Here is a 26476-nt window from a genome sequence, read left to right as displayed (position 1 = left end):
CACCAATTTTCCAGGGAAGCTGTAAGAAATGCCATTAAAACTGGGCAGTGAGCCAAAGGATTCACAATCCACCCAGGAAGACATTCATACACCAACGGCCACTGTTACCTGAATAGAGTGGATTCAGCTCTGCTGCCTCCTGTTCCTATTGAAAAATATAAACCCATGTCCTCCTTTTCACATAGAGTCAGACCAAGCTTTCATGATCTCACTACAATGGAAGCTAAAACACAAAGCTATATTTCTAGTGCACCAATGACAGAGGCAGATAGTCAAGAAGTCATTAGGCCAGCAAAGTTCCATGTTTGTGGAAAGTTTACCCTGTCCTCTACTTTTGGGATCTCTTCTGCCACACTCAAGTTTGTGAGCTCCTCAGAATTTCCAATTCCAGATATGTATTCACAGATTTTTTTCTCCTCTCCTCTCATTTTGTCTTCTTTGGGGTGATAGTAATGTCGAGGCATTGTGGTGGATGACAGTGGAAGCTTTTTATGTGCCACGTGTTCCCATATGTATTAGACTCATTTTCCGTTTTGACATTTCAAATATTGAATCTCTGACACTAACCCATAACCTTCTAGGCTCTGACTACTTATCCTAACATCGATAATAATAATCCTAAAGGAATAGAAGTAGAGGCATTTGATAGGAGGTATGGTGTATACTTGGACTTGCTTTTTGCTTCATCAGAGATACATATTATAATGCCTATGACATATTTTTATCATTTTATTTCTACAAGAATTTTCAAAATTAAGAAATATGTTACTTCCTGACTCCCTGTCTCTGTTGCCTGGGTCACAATGTATATTTTTATATACATATATATAATCCTACTGCCATCACAGGTATATTCTTGAGAGTACTCTCACTTTGGAAAATACGAATTTCATGAAGAGATCACTGCCCCCCAATACACTGAGGTAACTGAAAATTCAAGCTGTGGTGAGCTTTATAGTTCAACAAGTTTAGACATGAAACAATGTAGAGGAAAATGAATATGTTGGGTACATATGTGAAGGATATACATATCCCTTTATGAATTTCGAGTGGCATACATACTATTACATTTTAGTGTATTAAATATATATATATATATATATATATATATATATATATATATATATATATATATATATAATGAATTTGCAAACATGAACTATGTGTGTCATATACTTATACTACCTTGATTCTTTCATGTCCATCTGTTTGGATTTATAATCAACTTTTCAGGAGATATTTTTCAGAAATATTCATTTTCTTGACATACATATTTATTTTGGAATACTCAAAATGAACTTCAGTGAATATTGAGTACTAACCCTAATATTTCTACAGTAAGTGACCCAGGTTAAGATCAATGAAAGTATATTCATATGGGACATGATGTGTATTTTGAATTAAATTTTTATTCAAAATTGTTATATTCCTATTTCTTCAGTATATATACATCATAGGATGTATCATTTCATCCAGAATTCACAAATTGATATTCGTATTATTCACTTTCATTCACTCCCTGTACCAGATCCCATATATTTCTCCATGTTGCTTTACTTGCATTTTCATGAGATTTCTTTTATATCATATAACTTTTGAATTCCATCATCATTTTCGAAGCAAAACTCAAACACAGTTGGTTATAATTAGTAACCCTAATATTACCACTATATGTATAATACTTGGATTGAATGTTTGTATGTGAATACCAGACTTTATGTATTTTTTAAAATATCAATTGAATCAATTATTTAAAATAGAAACCTGTTATATTTTTTATTCACCATATGGTCTATTCATGCATCATCTCTATATACATAAACCCAGGGTACACCTATTTTTATCCCCAAACTCTAAATGATAGTGTTTCAAAACATGCTCCCAGAAATGGTGGAAGAAATATGCATGTCACCTGCTCCATATATTCCTTTCTTAACATCATGTTCTGGACACAAAATGCAAAACTCACACTTATCTAATTCTTCTCCCAAAGCCTCATTTTAAAGTGAGCATGGATTACTAAAATCATCTATGTCTGCATTGCCTATTGTTTTCAAATTTCAATCCTATGGTGAGTATACACTTGACTGTTTGAAAGATAATGTGTTCAACTACCCCCCTGTTGAAATTATCCCTGATCTTATCACTCATTTTGTACTTTGCCTCATCTCCTAACATCCTTATAGATATTTATTTCCCCAAGTGCCTTGTTGTGACTGACTCTTCATGTGTGCTGACATTCCCATTTACACTTTAATAGAAATTCATTGGATTGCAAAAAGGGCCTTTGGTCCAAATTCTAAACTCACTATTCTTCCTTACCCTACACTGGAATCCTGCCTACTATCTCTATTTTACTGCAAGTTCTCTTTTACATTCAGTAGTCCCAGGTACAAGATCTTAGGCCATTGACTATGGATTTAGAGGATTCATCTCTGCAGAACATAATTCAAAAACTATGTATCCAAATCAAGGGCCCAACAAACTTGTGTACTTCAGATCTTACCCAGTTTTCTTTTCATACTTACATTTCACTTTACATTCCTATAAATATCCCAGTTGCCCAATACCCATATTCATCCAGCAGAATGACTCCTAACCCAAATCGAACATGATATGACCCTTAACCATACTCTGTTCCCTCAATCTATTTTCACATAACAGCAGGTCCTGAGTTGATCTTGCCATACAGGTATGTGGAGAATCCTCCAGCTGCTGAGAAGCTCAAAAGTAGATGCAGAAATGATCCCTGGTGCAAATGTTGTCAGCTAGGTAGGACCTGTGAGGTCTGAAGTGATCTTCCATGGCCAGGATCCCAGTCAGGATGAAGGGATGAGGCTGAATCAGCCTCTCTCTTCTCAATGCAGGGAAGATGGACACAATCAGGTCTGTGTGGATTGCTGATCCCGGGCTCCTAGGGTATATAGACCCTTAGGTCTTGTGAAAAATGTCACAGGAAGGTGGGGCAACCTCCATCTCATGGGACCCTTGGAAACAACTGTTAGGACAAAGTGGTTGCCAAGGCAGTGACCTCATTCACTTCCCTGAAGGAAGTGACCTCACCTCACTTGCTTGTTGATGGAACTCTCTGAACTTGGGATCCAGGAGGTGAGTCATCCAGAGGCAGTTCCACTCCCAGTGGGCTCACTTGATTTTCTGTACCAAAGCCAGAGTCATTCTTTGTTGGTACCTAGTGATGTGTGGATAGCCAAATGCTTTGAATGGTCTCAACAGGGGCCTTTCCTGAGAAAGAAGTGTTGGCTCATTGCTGGCTCCTGACAACTACACAGAGATGGCCAAGGAGACCAGAGCCTAAGACAGGATGGGCCACTGCTGTGGAACATATTTTCACCCACCAGTCAGAGGACAGAGTGGATAGATGCAGACCAAATACAGGGGTGGTTTGTGTGTCTCAGTGGGTGTGTGTTTCAATTTGTCGTTTTGTCTCATGTTCGAGAACATGAAATAAAAACGTTTTTTTTTGTTGTTGTTGTTGTTGTTGTTGGTTTGAAATGGACTGTTAACTAGTGAGTCTTTTTATGTCAGTGGATCCCACTTGGTTTGTGGTTAAAGAGAGTAGAGAGAAGAATGCAGCCATGAATGTGTCCTGTCTATTAGAAATCTTTGCAGAACTCCTCATGGCCAATTTATGAATGGACTGCTGCTTGCCTTGCAGATGGGCAACACCTACCAAGATACTAAGTTCCTGTATTCTTCCTGAATTTTGGCCACTCTCTGAAGGGGTTCGTGGTTTTGTGTCCAGGATGTGTACCACATTCAAGCTCTGTGACATGGCCATGGACTGGATGGCTGAAGGGCATGCCAAGCATCTCAGAAAACTCAAAAATTAGCATGACTGGTAAGGATCTCTCTGGAGAATCCCTGCTTGGATAGATAGTAACTCAAGTTGCATGATTAGGAGCTGTCAGTGCCACATTGTTCAACTAAAGAAAAGTTTTTCTCCAGGCTTCTTTCTTCCCTATTGTTCTGTTCCCCTGAATGTCAGGGAGGTGTTTGCCTAAGGGCACTCCTTTGGACTCCTCAAGAAAACAGTTTCAAATGGAAATGAAGAGGCCTAATCTGTGCCTTTGAAGTAAAGTACTTTGTAAAAGCTGTGTCTGAATCAGACTCTTGGCCCTGTGTGTGGCTGTGAATTACATTCTCAGCACCCCAGGAAACTCAAGAAAAATCCCATGTGTCCATCCAGATCTAAAAGGATGAAACAGAAGTGTACTATTGGATGAAGTCTCTTGCCTTCCTCTGGTCAGGCTCCTGAACCATATGAAGTCAGAACAGGGATCCTCTGGGTCAAATGAGTTGTTGCAAGCCCTCCAGTAACTAGCACACAGGTGTTTGGGGTTTTTCATGAGTCCAGTACACATAAAGAATCTACCCCTGGCAGGCAGCAGGCCCCTAATTTGAGAAGCAGAGCAGTATTAACTACAGGCCGATTTTATCTATCCTGTTTCTCATGAATGGTGTCAAGGCCACCATGACATTTGGCATATGATGGGAATGAGAGCTTTCTTTTCACACCTTCTAAGACTCCTCATCCTATAGAAACCCCCAGCCAGAATGTTATGATGAGTGTCTGTATGGAAGAAGATGAGGGCCTTGTGGGAGTGTTTTTGTTAGAATAGTGGTCTTTTGTGTGGTGGTTGGAAAAGATGACTGGGGCCACCTCAGCTTGAACTCTGGTGTGATGCCTTTAGAGACTGAGTTCTGAAACTGATCTCAGAGAACTATTGCCATGAATTCTGTTGGGATTTTAGAAGGCCAGGCATTAGAGGAGCTTTTGGAAACTGCGATCTAGGCCGAGGGTGGCTTTCTCCACAGCACTGGGAATCTCAGCCAGGATTTCACATGCTTTTGCTGTGAAAGTCTTTTAAGCTATAGTTGAGAGCCAAAACTCTCAGGAACCTCATATTTTAGACTTCAATGGGCCTGGATTCCTGTGACCGTTCGCCACTCCTAGGGAACCTTGCCTGCATGCGATCTCCAGAGCTTTTACTGAAAGGAGATTCTTCAACACTTAATGCCTCCAGAATGAATCAAAACCCACCATGTCAACTTCTTCATTCTTGAAATATGGCTAGGCCAATACCATGAAGTTTTTGAGAATCCCATGACCAGAAATCCCTGGAGAATTTAGATCTCCTGTTGCTCATCATGACTGAACCAGCGAGTGCCATTTTTGACTGAGTGGAATTCATAACCATGGTGAATAACACAGATGCCAGTGAGTAGGAGCCAGCAGGGAACTGGGCCTGGAGCAATGGAGTGCAGGTGTGTGATCCAACATCTGTGGTGGGCCCCTGTGGTTCTGTCATTGGCTTCCAAATGACATGTGACTGACAAGGTGCATCCAGGAGACCCAAAAATATAAAGGCATGCTTTTGTGGGGAGAGGATTTGGTGTGATGCTCAGAAACAAGTTGCTACGCTCAAGTGGGAAAGATATATGGAGTAGCAGCCCAGTTTGTGTTCTTGCCTTCAGACCCTGACTCACCCCACGTGACAGAGCTCCCTCCAGCACTGTGTCCTGGTTGACCTTTTTGTATTTCAAAAACAAACACCAATTTTCCAGGGAAGCTGTAAGAAATGCCATTAAAACTGGGCAGTGAGCCAAAGGATTCACAATCTACCCAGGGAGACATTCATATCCCAAAGGCCACAGTTACCTGCATGGAGAAGATTCAGCTCTGCTGCCTCCTGTTTCTATTGGAAAATATGAACCCATGTCCTCCTGTTCACATAGACTCAGACCAAGCTTTCATGATCACACTACAAAGGAAGCTAAAGGACAAAGCTATATTTCTAGTGGACGAATGTCAGAGGCAAATAGTCAAGAAGTCATTAGGCCAGCAAAGTTCCATGTTTGTGGAAGGTTTACCCTGTCCTCTACTTTTGGGATCTCTTCTGCCACTCCCAAGTTTGTGAGCTCCTCAGAATTTCCAATTCCAGATATGTATTCACAGATTTTTTTCCTCTTTTCCTCTCATTGTGTCTTCTTTGGGGTGATAGTAATGTCCAGGAGTTGTGGTGGATGACAGTGGAAGCTTTTTATGTGCCACGTGTTCCCATATGATCTAACTCATTTTCAGTTTTGCCATTTGAAATATTTAATCTCTGACACTTACCCATAGCCTTCTAGGCTCTGACTACTTATTCTAACATCGATAAAAATAATTCTAAAGGAATAGCAGCAAAGGCATTTGATAGGATGCATGGTGTATACTTGGACTTGCCTTTGCTTCATCAGAGATACATATTATAAAACTTGTGACACATTTTTCTCATTTTACTTCTCCATGAATTTTCAAAATTAACAAATATGTAACTTCCTGACTCATTGTCTCTGTCGCCTGGTCCCAATGTATGTTTTTATATACATATATGTATATAATCCTACTGCCATCACAGGTATATTCTTGAGAGTACTCTCACTTTGGTAAATATGATTTTCATGAAGAGATCACTGCCCCCCAATACACTGAGGTAACTGAAATTTCAAGCTGTGGTGAGCTTTATACTTCAACCAGTTTAGACATAAAACAATGTAGAGGAAAATGAATATTTTGGGTACATATGTGAAGGATATACATATCCCTTTATGAATTTCGAGTGGCATACATACTATTACATTTTAGTGTATTAAATATGTATATAAATATAAATATAAACAAATATATATATATATATATATATATATATATATATATATATATAATGAATTTGCAAACATGAACTATATGTGTCATATACTTATACTACCTTGATTCTTTCATGTCCATCTGCGTGGATTTATAATCAACTTTTCAGGAGATATTTTTCAGAAATATTCATTTTCTTGACATACATATTCATTTTGGAATACTCAAAATGAACTTCAGTGAATATTGAGTACTAACCCTAATATTTCTACAGCAAGTCACCCAGTTTAACACCAATGAAAGTATATTCATATGGGACATGATGTGTATTTTGAATTAATTTTTTATTCAAAATTGTTATATTCCTATTTTTTCAGTATATATACGTCATAGGATGTATCATTTCATCCAGAATTCACAAATTGATATGCATATGATTCACTTTCATTCACTCCCTGTATCAGATCTTATGTATTTCTCCATGTTACTTTACTTGCATTTTCATGAGATTTCTTTTATATCACATAACTTTTGAATTCCATCATCATTTTCGAAGCAAAACTCAAACACAGTTGGTTATAATTAGTAACCCTAATATTACCACTACATGTATAACTACTTGGATTGAATGTTTGTATGTGAATACCAGATTTCATGTATTTTTTAAAATATCAGTTCAATCCATGATTTAAAATAGTAACCTGTTATTTTTTTTATTCACCGTATGGTCTACTCATGCATCATCTGTATACACATAAACCCAGGGTACACCTATTTTTATCCCCAAACTCTAAATGATAGGGTTTCAAAACATGCTTCCAGAAATGGTGGAAGGAATATGCATGTCACCTGCTCCATGTATTCCTTTCATCACATCATGTTCTGGACACAAAATGCAAAACTCACACTTATCTTATTCTTCTCCCAAAGCCTGATTTTAAAGAGAGCATGGATTACTGAAATCATCTACGTCTGCATTGCCTATTGTTTTTAAATTTCAATCCTATGGTGAGTATACACTTGATTCTTTCAAGGATAGTGTGTTCAACTACCCCCTTGTTGAAATTATCCCTGATCTTATCACTCATTTTGTACTTTGCCTGATCTCCTAACATCCTTATTTATATCTATTTTCCCAAGTGCCTTGTTGTGACTGACTCTTCATGTGTGCTGACATTCCCATTTACACTTCTTCTCTATGGTCAGACAGATTTGCAGGAAATTGTTGGGCTGTGTGCTAGGTAGGACTTTTGGTTGCAGGTGGACGTGGGGCAGCTGTTTTCTTGTGGACAGTGGTTGCTTCATTTACAAAAGCAGCCGGTTGTCCCCCACCAGAGCTGTCCAGAGTGATGACCTTTTAATTTTATTATCAGGACCATGACGCTTCTAGCTGGGATCACACCTCCCTAAGAGGTTGTAAGGAAACTCTGTGAATAGAAATCCACATAGTGGTGGAAAGATTTCAGACCAGCCATCCCTTGGGAGGTGGAATTTAAAGGTTAGTTTCACTCAGTTGGCAGAAAAGTTTTGAGGGAAAAGTTCATTTTCATAGCGTTTCTTTTAGCTGGAGATAGGGTAAATGGGGCAAAGATGAAGTGCTTTTGTACATTGGGCTAATTGGGTTAGATTGATGAACATGGTTACATATCCAGGGCACAATATGAGCTACTTTTGTATGTACAGATTCTTTTACTTCCCACTATAATCTCAGAGGGTAGACATCATCACTCCCCAGTTCTTACAGATGGGGAACTGAGATGTGGATAGATTGCGGAGCCGCCCAGATCACCCAGATGGTAAATGGCAGACCTAAGATTTGAACTGCAGTCTTGTGACCCAGTCTCTGGTTGTGGCCAGTATACTGCATTACCTGGACATGCAGGGAGGGTCTAGATAGTATGGCTGGATATGTTCCTGAGCTCTATGGCATTCTGTGAAGCAGTGTCCCATTGGGTGTAAGTCATCAATTGCATTTCATCACTTCCAGTAGCCTCCTGGAGGGAAGGGTTCTATTCTGTGTCCTGGCACCCTGCTTGATGCCTGCCATTTAGGACCTGTATCCATTTGCAGATCTCCATGTCAGCAATCTGGGTCAGAGTGGAACAGGAAGGCAGAGGGCTTCAAGTGGTCTCCATGACTCTTATCAGCTCTTATCAGGATGAACAGAGGTAATGTCTTGGATCATTGTTTAGGTTTCACTGAAATCAAAGCTAAAAGATGATCATAAAACAGGAAAGCACTCATTTCTGATGTGTTTGGTTGCTCTCCCTCTTTATCATTAATGTTTTCCTTTTTCTGGAACCATGTACAGGCAGCCAACCTCCCCTGCTCCTCTGTAAAAGTTAAGCCAGCAAGGTGTTTGGTTGTCATTGCCAAGTAAATTAATTGAGAACTACTATTATCATCTTAAAGCTTAATTCTTTCCCTTTGTACTTTCTGGATGCTTATAGGACATTGATTCCTCTCCAATCTTCTGGGCTTCTGCAGGAGTTCCAGATTTTTCTCCCCACTGTGAGAGTTTTGTGCGTTGAGTGCAAAGCTTCAGTTACCAAGTGCTTAGTTTAGCTGTGGTTTGTCCACCCAGGGTTCCTGTGTTGGAAGGTTGGTCCTGAGTGTGGTGATATGGGGGATGGTGGAACCTTGAAGAGGTGGAGCTAGTGGTAGGTCACTGAGGACATTGCCCTCAGAAAGGGAGACCTGAAGATGCTGCCCTTAGAAGAGACTCTGGTTAGTTCTTGCATCTTGAGAGTCATTATGAAAGAGTCAGACTTCTCCACAGTCTCTGGCTTCCTAGCTCATCATGTGCTCTCTCCTTTTTGCTTGTATTCCTGCAACAATGCGATCTGCCATGATGTTATATAGCCAAAGAAGGAACCCTCATCAGAGGCTGAATTAATAAGAACATCTGATTTTGATTTTTTCAGCTTCCCAAACTGTAATATATAAACCTCTTTTCTTTATAAAGTACATAGCCCACAACCTCAAATATATGGGTCACTGGAGGAACCCAGAAACACCATGGAGGAACCCAGCAACACCATCAGGGTAGTGCCCAGGACACATTATCCATCAGATCTCTCATCAGACGAACCAGAGGGAGCACAGGGTTGGACATCTGCACCTCCACCAGCACAGTACTAACACCAGAGATGGGAGTTCAAATCATTCCCACAGGAGTAAAAGGACCTCTTCCCCAAGGAACAGTAGGCTTATTATTGGGACACAGTTCTTCTACTACAAAAGGACTTATGATAAGTCCTGGGGTAATTGATCCCAATTATGAAGGTGAAATAAAAATTATAGCTAGTTCTCCAAAGTGTATATCAGTAATTTCACCAGGAGACAGAATAGCACAGTTATTAATAATACCCAGCCTACATGATAAATTTTCCAGTAGTACAATAGAAAGAGGTTCCAGGGGATTAGGCTCCACAGTTGTAGATTGGTCTCTGCTGTCTTTAAATTTAGATTCTCGCCCAATGCTAAAACTAAATATTCAAGGATATGAATTTAATGGGCTACTGGTCACATGCAGACCTTAGCATCATATCTCATCAAGAATGGTCAAAACATTGACCATTACAACAAGCCAGTCAAACACTTTGAGGCCTAGGAGTGGCAACTAATCCCCATAGAAATGCAATGGTGTTAGATTGGAAGGATCCTGAAGGATGTTAAGGAACTATACAGCCATATTTATTGGATCATCTTCCTATAAATTTATGGGGACGAGATGTCCTAGATCAATTAGGTTTGCAATTAACAAATAATAGCAATCCAAATGCGCCCACTATTAGGGCTAGGCAAGATTTTAGGAAAGAAAAAAATTAGGAGAGCAAGAACAAGGCATAGCAGCACCAATTCAAATAGATCAAGGAATAAATAGACATGGATTGGGTTTTCAGAAGGGGTCACTGAGACAATAAAAATTACTTGGAGGGCTGGGGATGTGGCTCAAGCGGTAGCGCGCTCGCCTGGCATGCGTGTGGCCCGGGTTCGATCCTCAGCACCACATACAAAAACAAAGACGTTGTGTCCGCCGAAAAACTAAAAAAAAAAAAAAAAAAAAAAACAAATAAAAAAAAATACTTGGAAATCAGAAAGACCAGTATGGGTTTCTCAGTGGCCCCTGAGTAAAGAAAAGATACAAGCAGCCCATGACCTGGTCAAACAACAATTAACGGAGGGGCATATACAACCTTCCATATCTCCCTATAATACTCCCATTTTTGTCATTAAAAAGAAATCTGGTAAATGGAGATTATTGCAAGATTTAAGAGCCATTAATAATGAGATGCTTATTATGGGACCTGCTCAATCAGGGATTCCCCAATAGTCTGCTTTGCCAAAAACCTGGTATGTTTTAGCTATTGATATTAAAGATTGTTTTTTTTTTAATTCCAATTCATCCTGAGGATAGTTCACGTTTTGCATTTACTATCACGAAGTTCTAAATCATGAAGTTCCTGATCAGAGATATGAATGAAAAGTGCTCCCTCAAGGGATGGCTAACAGCCCAACTATGTGTCGAATTTTTGTTAACAAAGCAATCCAGCCACTTAGAAATCAAAATCCTGAACTACAAATATTTCACTATATGGATGATTTATTATTAGCACATAAACTTAAAAACACGTTGCTAGAATATTATGCCACACTTACAAATTTAGTAAAAAATTATGATCCAGAGATAGCAATAGATAAAGTACAATTAAATTTTCCAATTAATTTTTTAGGAGTTCTATTATCTTCAACATGGTGCATTCACCAAAAATTCAAATACAAGTAGATAAACTCAAATCACTGAACGACTTTCAAAAATTATTAGAAGACATAAATTGAATAAGACCTTATCTAGGCATACCAACGGGAGAGTTGGGACCTTTATTTGCTATCCTAAAAGGTCCATCAGATCCAAATTCACCCTGCATGTTAACACATGAAGCAAGAAAGGCATTAAAATCATTGAAACATATATGGAAAATATGCATTTGGATAGAATTGATATAAGTTTGCCTGTATTATTTATTGTAACACCAACAAAAAATATTCCTACAGGAGTATTTTGGCAAGAAGTTCCATTATTGTGGATACATTTATCTTATTCTCCTAACACTATTCTTATTAGGTATCCTGAGGCTGTAGGACAATTAATACTCATAGGAATAAAAACCAGCAAAGGGAGTGTTTGAAATTTCTCCCAATAAAATTATTACTCCATATATACTTGGATCAAATTGTTGAGTTAACTAATGAGTGAAATACTTGGGCAATAATCATTTGTAAATCTAATATTTCATTTGATAACCACTTACCATCTAATCCTTTATTGTCTTTTTGGTCCTCGCATCCTATAGTTTTTCCAAAAATGACAAGAAAAACATCTATCATGAATGCTCCAAATATATTCACTGATGGGTCAAAAAATGGTACAGCAGTCGTAGATACCCCTGATCAAACTTTTACATTTTCAGTACCCAAACAATCAGCTCAAAAGGTAGAGCTTAATGCAGTATTACAAGATTTTGTGATGTTTAAAGATTCTGTATTTAATTTATTTTCTGATAGTCAGTATATAGTTAATGCTATAGTATCCCTTGAAGATGTTGGTAGGATTTCCCCTTCCTCTACTGTTTTCTCTTTGTTTTTCACTATACAAAGTCTAATCTGGGACAGAAAAAATCCATTCTTTAAAGGACATATCAGGGCACATACAGGATTGCACATACATAGTCTTCGTTTTCTCCCAAATTTAATTTGCCCAGTTATACCTCAGTGTTGTAGCAGTGCTGTGTACCTGTCATAGTGCTTTGATCTTATCATTCCATTGTAGTGACCTGGAAGAGATTTAAGAGTCCTTTCTCTTTTTGAGTTTGAATCATAGCTTTGATGTGGTCTTTCTTGTTTTATGTTCTCGTTCCTAATGTAATAGCGTTTAACACTTTTTGCTTGTTTGGGTAGTAGGGGGATAAGGTTTTAACTGGTTATTGTTGAATTGCTTTTACAATAAACCAATTTTATAATCTTTAAATCCATCAACTTTATATATATATATTTAAAGTTAGGGCTTCTTAACTCTACTTATGATTGATGGAACACATTGATTTGGAATTTCAGATCTTCCAAAGCACTATTTGTTGTAATATTATTTTTAAAATATAGTGCCTTTTAAAAATAACATAAGGAAGTGACTGTAATACAAATAATGTTGATGTTTTAAGCTCTACTCATTTTAGGTAGATGCATTCTATATAGAACGTGGCAGAATGATGAGAAGCAACAGTAATTGTGTATTCAGAATTCATACCAATCAGTGGGGAAGCAGTGCAAAAGCAGGAGGCAATATCCATTGATTGATTTCATAGCTTTTGTATATCTGAGAAATGAGTGCTCAGATGAATTTTATCTTTTCAAGCATGTTTTTGTAAGAATTGTGGGTGTGCCTATCTTAACATTTATTTTCTGTATTTTAAAAACAAGTGTTCTCCACGTTTTAAATGTCTTATATTAGAGACTTCTCTAATGCCCACTTGTCAGATATATATATATATCTCCAATGTACCAATATTGTACCTTTTGTTTGTAGATGTTAAGCACATGCTCATGTTAGGTACTTACAAAAATTGTTACATTATGTTTTCTTATGTAATTTTTTTTTGGTTTGTTTATGTGATCCAAATATATTCTTTCCTTAAAACAATCATGCTAAAATAAGTAGAGCACATCTAAATTTACATTTAAATACAAACGGAATTCTAATTTAGTGACCTGAAAAAATATGGACCTGTCCTTAAAAAAGACCCCTTTCCAAAATTAGTTATCTCTTTGCCTAAATTGTGCTTAACAGTGTTTTTTAAACTTAAATATTCTGAGTTAATTTGCATATTAGATTACTTAAGAATTACAACAACATTTTATTTATTGACATAAAATTGCTTGAACGACTAGTGTTTTTTTTTTTTTTTTTTTTTTTTTTTGCCATCCTAGATATGTTACTGTAGTTTAATAAATATTAGCCAAATTGGAGTGGAAGTTAACTTATATATGAGTGTTGTTTTAAGAATGTTGCTTTACATTTCATGCAAAACTATTGATGATTTTGCCATTTTTAAGTAGAAAGCTTAGGACTTTACTACAGCAATTTAAAGTTACCTCAGTATAAAATACAAATAGCCTTATCTGTTATTTCTTGTTTACTCAGTATGGTATTGCTAAATTCAGTGATGTTTTGAAGTTTAAAAATTATTATTCCTGAATCTATGTAAGTGCACCTGAACCGATATTTAAAATAACCCCCATGGGAACACACTTTAAGAAATACCGTATTCCATGGAGTGTGGTGGTGCACCCATGTAATCCCAGCTACTGTGAGCCTGACTCACAGGTCATGTCAAGGTCAAAAGGGTAGAATTTAAACCCTGCTGAAGCAGGGTTTTGAATTTGAGGTCAGCCTCGGCAACTTAATGAGACTTGGTTTTAAAATAAACAGTTAAGAAAGGGTCTACAGGGGTAGCTCAGTGGTGGAACAACCATGGATTCAATCCCCTGTATTGTAAAAAACACAAACACATTCCATAAACATTTGTCTTCATATTTTTCTAAATATGCAACTGTTGTAACCGCAGGGCAGACATGTTTAGAACAGTATTTTCTGCTAGATGAACAAGGAATTTCAGAGTTGTGACGCTTCCTAAGCTGCTTGTTTTAAGAATGTAGAGCTCGGGTCCGGGATTGTGGCTCAGTGAGCAGAGCGCTTGCCTAGCATGCATGAGGCACTGAGTTCAATCCCCAGCACCATATAATAATACACAAATGAAATAAATGTATTGTGTCCATCTATAATTAAAAAAAAAAGAAAGAATGTAGACCTCTTCATGAGTCTTGCTGGATAGGCCTCCTGCTTTTTGTGCCATGGTTCAGTGGTTCTGAAGCCTATCTGTGCATTAGAATCACAGTGGGACCTTAAAAAAAATCTAGGTACATTTCAATAGATCCTGATTTACAGGGTATGGGGTAAGGACTGAGAATTGTTAGTTTTTAAACTGTTACCCAGGTGGTTTTAATGTGCATCCATGGGTAAAAACTATCATCAGCCTTGGAGGAGAATGTTAGCAAACAGACTCAATGTCTTTTGAGTTTTAACACTCAGCTCACTTCTCCCCAGACCCCAGCGGCAGACATAGGCAAAGCTTCCAGGCTCTGAGTCCTACACCTTGGCCCAAGGTTATCTCCAAGAGATGGCAGTACAGGGAATTTCATCTAAACTTATTTGTGTTTTCTTTAATAGCAGGTAATTTATGGAGGTACTGAGCTGTATACTTGCTGTCAGAATCATGTTTAATTCTCCCCAAAACCCTACAAAGTAGTTAGAATTATAATTTTATAAGGAGAAAACAAAAGGGCAGAATGAACAAGGAAAGAAATATGTCCAAGCTTACACAACTAGTAGATGGTAGAATTTAAACCAAAGCAAGTCTGACTGCAGCATTTACATGATTCACCTTCACACCAAGGGAAACCAATAAGGATATTCTTGATATAAGACAGGGAGCAGAAATGAAGGTTGGACTTTAGGGAGTAGTGGGGTCTGGGGAATGCAGAGACTCATTGCCACTCAGCTCTGGCCAGTTGTTACCAGGCCTGGACGTGATCCCCAGTATAGATGAGACATCTCATTTCCTAGGAAACAGTATAAAGAGTTTGAAATTTTAAGCATGAATATTTTACAACTTTAAAACAAGCCATTCAACCTTTGTTACAGACTACATTCTCTTCATTATTTTTCATTCTTGCTAAAGAAAGCTCTAGCCAAGACAGAGGTGCTGAATGATAGCACAAATACTACATTAAGCTTTGTACTTTCTTGGTGAGGGATTGATATTTTCCATAGACAGGGTCTATACTGACCTATACTTGCTCTTTATCTTTCTTTCTCTGGAATTGCTATAGACAAGTGTTCTGGGAAGTCAAAGCCGAGCTATGAATACTGAAAAACCATTATGTTCTGAAGGTTATGATGTCAAGGTCAAGGCCTAGTTTCCTTGCCATCTCTATGGTCAGCAAGGATGAGAATATTATAATGTCATAGACAGGTGTTAAGATATAAACCTTTAGCCAGGCTAGTGATGCAGAACTGTAATCCCAGCTACTTGGGTGGCTGAGACAGGAGGATCACAAATTCCAGGTCACTTGGGAAACTTAGTGAGAGGCACTGTCCCAAATAAAATAAGTTTCAGGGTATACTTGGTGGTAGAGCATTTGCCTCACACGTGTGATGTCCTGGGTTTTAACTCAAGTACCAAGAATGTTGTAGATATAGAAACAGACACACACACATGCACATTCACACACACACACACACACACACACACACACTCACACACACAATGCAAACAAAAAAGAAAAAAAGATACAACTCTCTAATCAATTTACTGCAGAGCATAGATTTTGCTCTATTTTCTTGTATCATTTTCTAATTTGTGTATATTAATTAGGCATGGCTGAGAAGCATGATTAATGTTTCTGTAGCATGTATTCATTCAGTAAGCATGTAGGCTGAGAAGAATTTTAGAACTTGGAGAAATATAGCATTTGTAATTTCATGGGGCATTGCTTAAAATCTGACTTGATCAGATGTGAACCTTTTCTTTTTTCCCCTGGGTACTGGGAATTAAACCAAGCTAGTGGTACTATATGCAAGGAAAGTGTTCTACCACTGAACTACATTCCTAGCCCCTTTTTTTTTGAGACAGTGTCTCCTGAAGTAGATTTTGAGCCTTTTTATAAAAAGAATTTCAGACTAAAGAGTGTCAAAAGCAAATTTTAAGACATTCATTTCTTTTTCATTATAATGCATTAGGTATTTTTAAAAAACAGTGCAGTATGTTGCAACAAATAAATCATAAGTGGCTATATAACTACAGGATCTGAATGTTGGCACTTTGATGTTGAAGAGGACAAAAGCTTATTTCCATAACTGCTATAACAATGGTCCAGATTCCTTTAGTTTCGGTTATTCATCTGAACATAATAGCAGCTGTCTTCTTGTTAGCAGAACCAAACTTAATTCTTTCAGGGGATATAGGGGGTCATAACTGGTACCCTACAAAAACAGATGCAATGTAATTAGTTATTCTTAAGGAAGAACTTCAGATAAACACATTTCAGTTGAAAATTCTAAGGTCATTAAAAATTGCAGTTTTTAACTTGAAGGAAAATACATATTTGAAGAATATGAATGGCTTATTTCAGAACTTGAGCCATTTGAAAATAGTGTGGATTATGCTTAGAAGAAAATTTCAGAATGTTCTGGATTTTTTTTAGTAATGAAAAAAACAATGATTTAAAGTGGTTCTGGATTTTTAAGTATTTATTGATTAATGTTATAACCAATAATTCTGTACAAATCTGCATCTTTAAATACAAATAGTTTCTCAAATTAAAACCTTGCTTTGGCTGTATTTTCTAATATTCACAACCTGTTTTATTGAATCATCCACCTATGCCAGGATGCCTTTAGAATTTATGACTGAGAATGATATATTTAATTTGTAATTAAATGTTTCAATTTGCAGTTTCTTAGAATACTACCTCTTGCAATTATTTTTTTGACATTTTAGACTGTTACTTCACTTCAGTAGCTGTTTATTGAATATTTTATACAGTGCCAAATCACCATGGGAGCATTTGAATATTAAATGATAAATAAGCATTTTATCTAACATGTTCTATCAGTGAACTAATTAAGAGAAAAATGTCTGGGTTAAGGAATTAGGAGAAATATTCATGGAGAAACTGGTCTTTGACTTAGGGATTCGGGGATGGGTTGAATGGTATATAGACAAGTGGATGCATTTGTTATTCAGTGTTTAACTTGAATAAAATAGATATTTGAAGAATATGAATGGCTTATTTCATAACTTGAGCCACTTGAAAATATTGTTGGATTATGTTTCAAAGAAAATTTCAGAATATTCTGTAACACTGATGATGACGATTGAAGGGAGAAGTGATTTGAGTGACTGTAGAAAAGTAATTTAAAGATAATATTAAATTAGGTAATAGATAATGTTTGAAAAGGCAAATTAAGTACTGTAGAAATTGTGCATAGCAATTGTATTTATCTTTAAAATGAGTATTACTCAGTAATTGTCAACTGGTTCTGGGTGATTCCATTGATGAAGCATATTTCTAATGGATGTGTTTGCTCTGGTCCAAGATGATAGACAACACTTAACTGCCTCAGAAACATGCCTCTGCAGGTGAAGTGGCGTGATCACCACTATTCCGTTAAAGAAGAAAGCCTGTGTTAGTCCAGGTCATCTTATTTGCATTTGGCAGACATTACACCCTTGCGTGGATAGAAAAACAAAAGTTCAGTTGTTGTAATCACCTTAAATTATTACTGGATGTGTTATTTTAAATTTGGGAGGGTAGAGTTATAAGAGGAGGGTAGAGAACAGAGGAGATTCATTGATTGCAGACTTTATATTTCAACTAGTTGGTTTCTGTATATATAGAATGAAGTATCTTTCTATACTTAAAGAAGATAAGGCTGGTTATGAACTATTGTCACATTAATAGTGCATTAAAAATTGTTGGAAAGATCAATTCAGAAAGAAACCTTAGAGAACGAAAATATTTGCATACTGTAAATTTAGCGTGCCTGTGTTAAGCATTTGATTTTATTATCTAGTGTTGTGCTAGATTCTGTAGACAGATCAGAGAAATAGATTTAATGTTGGTCTTGAATTTTATCATTAACCTAGCATTCCTGACTACATTTTCAGGGAGACAACTTCACCATAAGGTGGGGGCAGTGAGTTAGCACAGGTAAATGCTATGTTCCAGGCACAGTCAAATTTAGGGGAAATTAAAAAAAATAAAGAAATAAACTATGAAAATGAAAACCAAAAAAAAAAGAAAACATAACAACAGAAATAGGAAGTTTCTCTGTAGATTTCCTAGGGGTTAGTTCCCAGAAGACATTTTATACTAACAGTTCTATGAAATTTTAGATAATTCCACATGTGTATAGCTCTACCTAAAACTGAATATTAAGCATGATGAGGGAAGGGGCTTTATTTCCTTTGTGTGTATTTGTGTGTGTGTGTGTGTGTGTGTGTGTGTGTGTGTGTGTGTATGTGGTGCTCAGGATTGAACCCAGGGCTCTATACATGTGAAGCAAGCACTCTACCAAGTGACCTATGACCCCAGCCACTTTGTTTCCTTTTATTTATTTCTTTTCTTTTTATTTCTCTTTTTCTTCCTTCTACAGTCTTCTCTAATTTCCCATTTTAAGACTGATTACTTGATGAAGTCTTTATGTCTACTGCTCTCCAAACATAGGGATGCCTAAGAAATGTTTTATGAATAATGAAAGTATACATTTAGAATTATGTAAAGCCAAATAGAATTTACATGGCATTTCATTATTATGTTCTTTATGTTGAATACAATGACTAATATTTTCTTTTTATAAGCCCTTTTATTACTAGTTTTAAGTTTTTATTTTCATTAATATGAATCACAAACAGAATATAAGGCCCTGATTTGAAGATAATTGATGATTGTCCCTTTAACTTATTTTTGTATTCTAAAAAAAGCCATATGCACTTGATTATGTAATACTGCAATTTGAAGATAGTTATCTTTGCACAACAGATCAAATTAGTTTGTTCTTTCACTGTGTTTCATTATCCATGCTGAACCTATTTAGAGAAAACTTTATTTACATGGAAAACTTTCAGAGTCAACATGAGTGAAAAACTATTGAGTTGTTTCATTAGATATGTAAATATTTACATAATCATTAATAACTTAAATATATCTTAGTGGATACGATTTATGATAAAAGTGGACATGCTCACTCATGTTTATAGCACATAATGAAACATAATTTACTTATTCATTCGCTATTTGACAGATGTTTATGTTGTTTCCAATTCTTATCTATTATGAATTAAAGCTTCTATGAATGTTCCAACATGAATCTTTGCTATGATGTATATTTCTAGTTTTCTTAGGTGAATTCCAAAGAGTGAAATGGATGGGTCATACAGTACCTATATATTAAACTTTTTAAGAAGCAGTTTCTTTAAAGAGGTCATGCTTACTATTTTACCTTCTCAGAAACAATGTGTGTGAGTTCTATTTGTTCCATATCCTTGCCAATGCTTTTTAGGTCAGTGTTTATAATTTTAGTTCATGGTATTTATTTAGTGGTGTCTTATTCTAATTTTCATTTGCACTTTTGATAACCAATCATCTGAAGCATCCTTTCATATACTAATTTCTATCTTGTTCTTACATTTATAAATTGGGTAGCTTTCTTTTTCTAGTATTGACTTTTAGTATTTTAAATATATTGTACATAAGGAAATGTGTGTGTGTATATGTATGTATATGTGTGTGTGTGTGTGTGTGTGTGTGCATGTGTGTGTGCATGCACATATATATGTATATATGAATGATACTGATGATACTGTAATGCAATCTGTAGCCCAAAGGGTTGTTTTTCATAACAAAATTTTCAATTATGATAAAAGCTGTTGCACATGTTTGTCCTAAAAATATTTGCCTATCCCAAGATCATGTTATATTTTTCTACGTTTTCTTATTCTCTAAGTTCTATAGTTCCACCTTATTTATTTAGGTCTGTGATAACACTATAATTTTTAGTAAGGAATGAAGCAGGAGTTGAGGAGTATTTTATTTTCCACATATGAATATACACAGCTCTGACAACATGTATTAAAGTGACATTTTCAAGCCCAGGAATCATCTAGTTTGCACTTGACAGATATTCTGTTCTATAGATTTGTCTATTCTATGCACTTGCTACGTTGTTTTGATTATAGTACCTCTGCAATAATTCTTGAAATCATGTTTTCTAAGTTCCTAATTTTGTAAATATTGTTTTGACCATTCTAGAGCTTCTGTTTTTCCAATGAAATTTAGAAATGCTTGTCAATTAAAAAATAACCTACAAAAATTTTGATTGAGTTTGTGGTGAATCTATAGGTCAATTTTGGGAAGATTGAGGGCTGGAGTTGTAGCTCAGGGATAGAGCGCTTGCCTAGCATGTGCGAGGCCCTGGGTTCAATCCTCAACACCACATAAAAATAAATAAATAAAATAAAGTTATTGTGTGCAACTAAAAAATAATATTTTAAAAATCTTTTGGGAAAATTGATATCTTACTCTTAAAAACAGGTCTCTTATCTGTGAACATTGGCTGTCTCTCCATTCATTTGAATATTTTCTATGTCTTTTAGCTGTGTTTTATAATTTTCAATGTAGAGATCTTTCACTTCTCTCTTTAGATTATTTGCAATAGCTTGATTTTGCTTAATTTAAACTATAACATTATTTTAAGCTTTTTAAAATTTATTTAGTTGTAGATGAACACACCGTATCTTTATATATTTTTATGTGATGCTGAGGATTCAACCCAGTGCCTCAGTTATAGGAGGCAAGCACTTTACCACTGAGCTACATCCTCACCCCCTATTTTAAGCTTTTTATTAATGATATTTAAAAGAAGCTGTACCTTATACTCATTTTTCACTACTATCTTTAAATGTTTTGAATGTGGGTCAGGATTTCCTCTTCTGCTGGGCTTGGGCTTTGGTGTGCTATTGAGTGAGGATCAGGAGATCCCTTTGTATTTTTCAGTCCAGCCGCCAGCCTGGGAGAGTTCAGCATGCTCTGCAGTCCTGCTGTCAGTTTATTATGTAGTGTGTTAGTCCCTCAGCTGGCTTCTGCACCTTAGCAGTTCTCTTTATGTCCAAATACTCCTGAGTCTGACATTCTGAGGGCTACTGCATGCTACCTGTGAAGAACTGAAGGACTTCAGAAGGGTTCCTCTTCGCTCATCTGCCCCATCCCCTGCTTTAAGTAGGTGCCTGCCTTGCAGTGGAGAAGGCTCTGTAGGTCTTTCTCAGTTTGGCTGCTCTGCCTGCAACACACTTCAGCACTTGGTGAAGGCTTGTGGAACTCAACCTGTGACTAGTACTCCTTGGGATTCCAATTTTAGATGAAGCCTATAAAAGTCCCTTAATCATGTAGCTGATTACCCTGAGCCTGAGCTATAGCAGGTTCTTATTCCTCTTGTTGTGTCTCCAGGTATGAGAGCAGCTATAGCTCTATGTGTACTTAGTCAAGGCGCATCACTTTCTAGAATGCATTCAATTCAAGTGTCTTTGCATCATTTAGCTCTCTGAAAAATCTGTGAATGTACTGAAATATGGAAGTGTAATGTAAAGTTTTAAAAAAGTATTCACTTAAGATGCACAGAGAAGAAACTAATTTTCTTAATACATTTGTCCCTGTCTTGGTAAAAGTATTTGGTGTATTGCTTGTAATATGTGAGCTTATTGGTAATATATTTGTAATATGTGAACTCAAGAAATTTAGATAGCATTCTTAGGTGGATTTTTTTTTGTACCGGGGACTTAAACCTGAATGTTCAGTAAAACTACATCCCAGCACTTCTTATTTTTTATTTTGAAACTGTGTCTTGCTAAGTTGCCTAGGGCCTCACTAAGTTGCTGAGACTGTCTTTGAACTTTCTATCCTCCTTCCTGAGCCTCCTGAATTGCTGGGATTATAGGTGTGCAACACTGTGTCCAGCCTTAGGTGGACTTTCACACCCCATCCAACTCCATTTTCTTTGTTCTTTTTTGTGAGCAGCATTTCCTAAAAATGTGCTGCAAAATGTATGTAGATCTTCCCAAATTTAAGAGCTTTGAAAGCATAATGCCAGTTGCATGGTAGAAAACAATTTGTTTAATGCTTGGCTTGTGAAAAGTGGAAGATATTACATAGTATGATGAGTCAGTAAATCTAGTTACATGACTGTTCAAATTATGAATTTCAAAGAAGTGCTAGTAGGTAGAGTGTGTTGTTTAAGGAACTCACATTTTAACATTGTACAGGGAACAAATAGCTCTCCAGAAGATAGATGATTACTATGATAATTATGATTAATTTTGGGGGTGGTGCCAGGAATTGAACCCAGGTTCACTCAACCACTGAGCCACAGCTTCAGCCCATTTTATGTTGTATTTATTTTTTAAAATTTATTTTTTTATTTTAATTAGGTATATATGACAGCAGAATGCATTTTGATTCATTGTACACAATTGCAGTTACACTTTACATTTCTATGGTTGTACATGATGTAGTGTCACACCTTATGTGCAGTCATACATATACCTAAGATAATGATATCCATCTCTTTCCACTATCTTTCCTGCCACCACACATTCTCGCTCCCCTCCCTCCCCTTTGCCCAAAGTTTCTCCATTTTCCCCATACCTCCCCCATCATCCCCATAATGGATCAGCAGCCACGTATCAGAGAGAACATTCGGCCTTTGGTTTTTTGGGATTGGCTTACTTCGCTTAGCATGATATTCTGCAACTTCATCCATTTACCAGCAAATGCTATAATTTTATTCTCTTAATGCTGTGTAATATTCCATTGTGCATATATACCACAGTTTCTTTATCCATTCGACTATTGAAGGGCATCTAGGTTGCTTCCACAGTTTAGCTTTTGTGAATTGAGCTGCTGTGAACATTGATGTGGCTGCATTACTGTAGTATGCTGATTTTAAGTTTTTGGGGTATAGACCAAAGAGTGGTTTGTGAATCAACTTAACAGAAGAGGTGAAAGACTTCTACAATTAAAACTACAGAACAATAAGGAAGGAAATTGAAGACCTTAGAAGATGGAAAGATCACTCATGCTCTTGGATAGGCAACATTAATATTATCAAAATGTCTGTACTACCCAAAGCGCTTTACAGATTCAATGTGATTCCAATTAAAATCCTGAGGTCATTCCTTATAGAAATAGAAAGAGCAATCATGAAATTTATTGGAAAAATAAGAGACCCAGAATAGCTAAAGCAAGAAGGTTAGTAATAATAGCTTCTTCAGAAAGATGGAGAGGATTACATACAGGTCTTTGTAGTTGGCACTTGGCACAGATCAAAGACACAGCCAGGGGCCCAAAAAAGTGATAGCTGGTATTTCTGCTCCTGCAACTACCATCACTATCTACATCTACAGCCATATTTCTTAATCCTAACACTGAAAAGAACAAACCTACAAGGAAAATCCACTCTTTCTCTTCTCTGCTTCTCTGTTAATACCAAATCAATCTAAGGGACTCTTACTTTTGGATAATTCCTTAATATCAAAACAAACATAATTCAGACCTCTGGTGGAAAATTTTACAAAATTTACAGAATATCCTCAATTTATGGAGGGGGGTCACGTGTTGACAAACCCAATGTAAATTTGAAAATATCCTAAGTCAAAAATTATTTCGTTCACCAAACGTACAGAACATTCTTGCTTACAACAAGGTCCTTTGTATACTATGAGTTGTTGTCCCTCATGATCAATCACAGAGGTTCATTTGGCTGCCTGGGAGCTGGGCTCAAGGTCACTGCCCAGCATGGTGAGAGGACCAGAGGGCACAGCACTACCAGGGAAATGATTCAAATTTGAAATTCAAAGTATGGTTTCTATTGAATACACAATTGTTAAATCAAAAACTCCCAAATCAAACCATTCTAAATCAGAGGCTGTGTGTGGTCTAAAATATTGGATCTTTCACAATGTATTGAATTCCAACTTGTCCCCCCCCAAATTGTGTATACATATCAATCTTTCTATTCATACATTTAATTTTTCAACACTCCATAAATTTGGAAATTCACCAAGAGTGGAAATGAGGGGGGGGAAATCAGGATCAAACTAAAAGATCTCACAGAGATTGATGTCTGCCTCCTCAATCCTTGACAGGTCTTAGGGTACAAAGTACTAATAAAAATTGGGTGACATACATGAAGCACAGCTAGAGCACAGCTTTTATTTTAGTGAAATGCTACAAGGTCTAAGTTTAGATGAGAATCACATACGCTGATTGAAGGAATATGACAGGCCAATCTCAGATGGCCTATTCAGAAACAATGCATGACCACTAGTCTGGAAATTGCCTTTGTTCTTCTCTATTTAGCATCCAAAGAACAATGACACAGTGACAATTGCTCAGACTGGTTTACAAAAATTAAAACAAAATGTATTCCTTTATGTCTGACAAATCATTACTTTTGTAAAGTCACTTAACATTGGGAGAAAACAATAAACTTTTAATGAGGTTAAAAAAGAAAGAGAAAAAAACACACACAAAGAAATAAAGAGATTTCAAGTACCCCATAATTATTCTGGTGGTATTTTACATAAAAGTGTGTTGCACAGTGTCAGATGGTAATCATCATGGAAGAAAATGGATATCTAAAAGTAGTTCACAAGCTTACATGGACATATTTGTGAATTGTTTTTCCTTAGTAAGACATTGGCAACACAGCCTTATTTTTATTTTTACAGAAATATTTATACTGAGATGTCAGTGAACTATTGTGGCTCTGATATAATACTTCATATTGTGCTGGTCAGGAATTTACATGGATAGCAGATAAATAACACAGCACAATGAAAGAAAAGGCAAAGTGGAAAGTACGAAGTACACAATAGAGATAATATTCTCAGACACAGACTTTTCTCTAGCACAGAAAGTGGTTCATTTTCTAAATTTAAAGTGCAGAACACTATTCCTGCTCAAGTCCTTATTCAAGAATTTGGTTCCCATGAAAAGAAAATGTTAGCAGAGGGGGAAGGAAAAGTATTTGATGCTGGAAAACAACCCAAAGAAATGAATCAGTAGGGCAATGTGAAGCCCTCTTTCCTCTCCCTCTACTCCAACTCACTTCCCAATCCTGTGAGCATCAGAGAGGATTTTCAAATGGCTTCATGATAGATGTTTGCTCCAATTAATAAAAGGACCTTTTTTATTCTTGAAATTTACTATCCACTTTGCCTCTTAGTTTTATACCTGAGAAATTTAGGTACCTATGTTACTGGATCTTTAAAACTGACTTCTAAAATTGCCTACCCTTTTCATGAAAACCCACAACTATAACACAGGTCAATACCCTCTGGCTCCTTCTAACTTTATATATCCCTTCCTCACCGATTCTCATGATCAAAGATTGTCTTTATTTTCTTCATTCAATATACTGCCTGTTTCTTAGTCTATATTTTTGTTTCCCTTCCTTCTTAATTCTAATCATTCTCTATTCCTAAAAAGAATTAATGTATGATAATTGAAATGGTTATCTTTGGGATAATTTATATACAAAACATCAAAGGCATTAAGATGCTCTGGAAACATCCCAGGTGGTAGGGATTCAGTATTTGAAACAGAAAGCATTTCAAACCAGTAGAGAAAGAATGCCAGGTGTTGGAAAAATAAGCAATCCAATTTGTAGATCTGACTAAAATAGAACAAAAGATAAAACTGATTTTTAAAAGCTCAAACTCTGGCCAGTGTGGTGGTGCATGCCTATAAGTTCAGCAACACGAAATGCTGAGGCAGGAGGATCCCAAGTTTGAGGCCAGCCTAAGCAACTTAGTGAGATCGTAAGCAACTTAACAAGACCCTGTCTCAAAACAAAAAATTTTAAAAGAGCTGGGGATGTGCTCATTATTAAAGTGCCCCTGGATTCAATCCCCAGTACCAAAAAAAAAAAAAAAACACTTTAGCTCTCTGGGTTCAATTCCAACTCTGCCAAATACTAGTTAACTTTACTCCTCTGAGACAGTTGCAAATTCATATGGCTTCTATCCCTATCAACTTGCTTTAAGAATTAAATAAATTAATACATGTAAAGTAACTGGCATATCCAGGATCAATATATAAGTGTTTTCTGTTACTAATTCATTTGCATTTTCTTTTTATCATTAAAAA

The sequence above is a fragment of the Callospermophilus lateralis genome, unplaced genomic scaffold (genome assembly GCF_048772815.1).
Source record: "Callospermophilus lateralis isolate mCalLat2 unplaced genomic scaffold, mCalLat2.hap1 Scaffold_83, whole genome shotgun sequence".
Lineage (NCBI taxonomy): Eukaryota > Metazoa > Chordata > Mammalia > Rodentia > Sciuridae > Callospermophilus > Callospermophilus lateralis.
The sequence above is the reverse complement of the archived record's forward strand: the minus strand, read 5'-3'. Positions refer to the sequence as shown.